Below are 3,814 nucleotides of genomic sequence, written 5' to 3' on the forward strand. Positions count from 1 at the left end.
TTTTGGGGAAACATGGTGGGTCCCAGCCATATTGCAGGGGTTTTTGGTCTTCTCCAAGGTTGACTTCAGAACCAAAATCCTGCGCTGACTACATGTGCTATCAGTATGCAATTTATCTGTGGTGGTTCCCCTGTTCTCAGATCCCGGGTCTTTATTCAGACACACACCTCCTAAGGGTCACATGGCACCTGGGAGGGAGCCCTTGGGTCCTGCCTGACTTCCAGCTGACATCTGGCTTCCTGCTGCCCTCAGTCCCAGTCCTGTGTCAGCCTCCTACTTGCTCTCCATAGCTGCCTTTGTTCTCTCTCCTCCCTAAAATTCAGGTCCTCCACCCCCACCCATTCCAGCCATACTGGTCTTCTTGTTTTCCTTAAAAACCCAAGCTTACTCCCACCTAGAGGTTCTGCAGATTAATGCTAGTCCCTGAGCAGTAGAGCCCTTCTCAAGGCTCCTCACATGGCCTGGATCCACAGCAGCCCCTCCTGCCTGTCACATTGCCTGTCTTCATCTCTGTAGGGCTTCCCTCTATCTGCATTATCTTATGTCAGCTCTAGAAGAGCAGGATGCATTCTCTTGTCCCCAGGGATGACAACTATGTCTCATGTATGGTAGGCACTCAATAAATGCCTGCAGATTGAAAGCACAAATGTCAAGTGATGTGCCCAAGGTCACACAGTCAGCAAATGCCAGGGCTGCCTCCAAGGAGAGAAGGCATCAGGGGTACCTCCAGGAAGGGAATCTGGCTGCTCAGACTGGTAATCTCCATTTCGGCCTTTCCAGGAGCTGAGACACAACACCAAGGTGCTCTGTTGAAGAATAGGAAGTAGCACGGATGTCCTGCTGCCAGCATCAGGTGCCAGCAAAACCCACTGTGACCTGAGAGCATAGCCACATGCTGGAGTCTGAGGTGTCCCCCAGGACCCATGCAGCACCTAGGGAGAAGGGCACCTAATTTATGGGACTCAGGACAGGACAAATTCCTGCATAAAAGTTCCCCACAGCTGGCTTTCTGGGGACCTCCAGAATCACTAAAGGGATCTGGAGGGAATTAGGGTGCTGAAGGGTAGGAATAGAGCCTAATATTATTATTGGGGTGTTATTGGGGATGGCTTTTGATCTCTGGGACAGAGCTGATGGGTTGTGCTGGCTGCCTGGGGCAGAAAGTGGGGCAGCAGAGCTCTGGTTGCATTCCAGCAGGAAATGCCAGGCCCAGTCAGCTGTGCTGGGCAGGGGCAACTGGTAAGAGACAGGCCACAAGGGGACATGCGTTCATCCTTCCGTGGATGTTGTGGAGACCTGGAGGGGGACGTGCTTGGGCCACTCACAAGGAAGCCTAAGTTGCAGAAACTGAGACACACACACACTGTCACTCAGTCGCATCCATACATGCTCGCACACTCTCACACCCACTCTCATGTTCTCAGTCACATTTCCTCACACCCACACACAGTCTCACACAGTCTCCTACATTTGTACTTTCACAATTTTGCACACTCATGCACATTCACACACTGTCTCTCACAGTGTCACTCATACACTCTCGTGCTTACAGTCACCCGCTGACGCTCACACATGCTAGCATACCCTGTCACATACACATGCCCACCTCCCTCTCACTGTCTCAGCTCTATGTTGCTCTGCCCTGCACAGAGTGGGCCGTGTCACCACAGCACCTTCCTGGCCTCCCACAAAACCTGTGGCTGGACAGACCTGGGTTCAAGGCCTTTCTGAGTGAGCATTTAAAGTCAGTGGATGGTGCAGAGATATCTAGGGTCCATGTTAATGGAGTAAAAGCAAGGTGTAGAACAATAAGCCAGTGATCCTATTTCTGTCAAGAATCAATAAAAACAGACCGGGGTGGGGTGGTGGTGCCTGTGGCTCAAAGGAATAGGGTGCCGGCCCCATATACTGGAGGTGGTGGGTTCAAACCCAGCCCCGGCCAAAAAAAAGAAAGAAAGAAAAGAAAAAGAAAACCAGGCTGGATATGGTGGCTGATGCCTATAATCCTACCATATGGGGCAGCTGATGTGGGAGGATTAATTCAGGCCAGGAGTTGGAGATCAGAGTAAGCAACAGACTAAGACTCTGTCTCTATAAGAACTTCGAAAAAATATAGCAAAGTATCTCAAGAATGGAAGAAAAAGTATCCGATGTACTCAGCCCTACTATGAAACTAATTTATAGCTTTCATATGAAAGCTATAATGCAGTTATAGCCCAAGAATATGGGGAAAAGGGGGGTGAGGATGGGCTGAGGGAGGGTAATTCGTGGGACCACACCTACGGTGCATCTTACAAGGGTACACGTGAAACTTTCTAAATGTAGAATATAAATGTCTTAACACAATAACTAAGAAAATGCCATGAAAGCTATGTTAACTAGTTTGATGAAAATATTTCACATTATATATAAAACCAGCACATTGTACCCCATGACTGCATTAATGTACACAGCTATGATTTAATAAAATAAAAAATAAAAAAAACTTTGAATAATTAGTTGGGCGTATTGGAGGTACCTATAAACCCAGCTGCTTGGGGGCTGAGGCAGGAGGATCACTTGAGGCCAAGAGTCTGAGGCTCCAGTGAGCTATGATGATACCACTGCATTCTAGCCTAGGCAAAAGAGCAAGACCCTGTCTTAATAATAATAATAATAGGCTCGGTGCCCGTAGCACAGTGGCTACAGCGCCAGCCACATACACTGAGGCTGATGGGTTCAAACCCAGCCTGGGCCAACTAAACAACAATGACACCTGCAACAAAAAATAGTTGGGTGTTGTGGTGGGCTGCTGTAGTCCCAGCTACTTGGGAGGCTGAGGCAAGAGAATTGCTTAAGCCCAAGAGTTTGAGGTTGCTGTGAGCTATGATGCCATGCCACTCTACTGAAGCCAACAGAGTTAGACTCTGTCTCAAAAATAAACAAACAATAAATAATAATAATAACAAAAGTATATACGTGCATTTTAGCACTGTGTGCATGCTTGTGCAAAACAGAGTCTGCAAGGATAAGCTGATAGGCTCTAAGGTGTAGGGTAGGACTGAAGAAGACTCTCGGTTTCTTCTTTACCCATTTTGCTTTCATTGGAATTTAGTGGCAATACACATTATTAACTTTTACAATCAGAAAAAAGGCAAAAGCAAATTGTATCTTGCAAAAAATACTGTTGAGGTTAGCGGAAGGGCGCATTTTTATGAACACACATTTTCTCTTCATTTCCCATGATTATGTAAAGCTGCTCCTGTGTTTCATAAGCCAGGCTGCTGTGCTGGCTGTTTCTGGGTTGAGAGCAAACCCCCAGGCAGTGAGTGCTCAGTGGTGCAGTCTCTCCTGCCCTTGCTTTTTTCTCCATATGAAACTCAGGGCAAAGTTATCCTGATGTGCTCCTGCATGTCTACTGAGTGGGCACCGATGAGGCGTGAATGGGCCCCAGGCAGCTGCCTTCCTGAGTGACAATACTGAGCATCGCTTTGGCAGGGCTGGCCCACGTGTGTGCTCCTTGGGGCACACTTGGGCTAGCTGCTGAGAGCCCCACGCCAGCACAGCACTTGCAGTGGAGCCAACATCCAAGTCTTTGGGGCACTTTCTCTGACTCATGTTCAGGGCTCAGGGAGCCTGAATCTGCAGGGGCCTGGGTAGAGTCCTTGTAGGGTGAGTGTCCAGCCCTGTGCCCCCCTGTGCCTAGTAGAGGACCTGCTCTTGGGTACCTGATAGAGCAGTGGTTCTCAACCTTCCTAATGCCGCATCTCTTTAATATAGTTCCTTGAGAACCGCTGTCATAGAGGATTGCAGGTTGATTAATTTTTTTTTTTTT

The sequence above is a fragment of the Otolemur garnettii genome, unplaced genomic scaffold (assembly GCF_000181295.1).
Source record: "Otolemur garnettii isolate 467f Iridium unplaced genomic scaffold, OtoGar3 scaffold00032, whole genome shotgun sequence".
Lineage (NCBI taxonomy): Eukaryota > Metazoa > Chordata > Mammalia > Primates > Galagidae > Otolemur > Otolemur garnettii.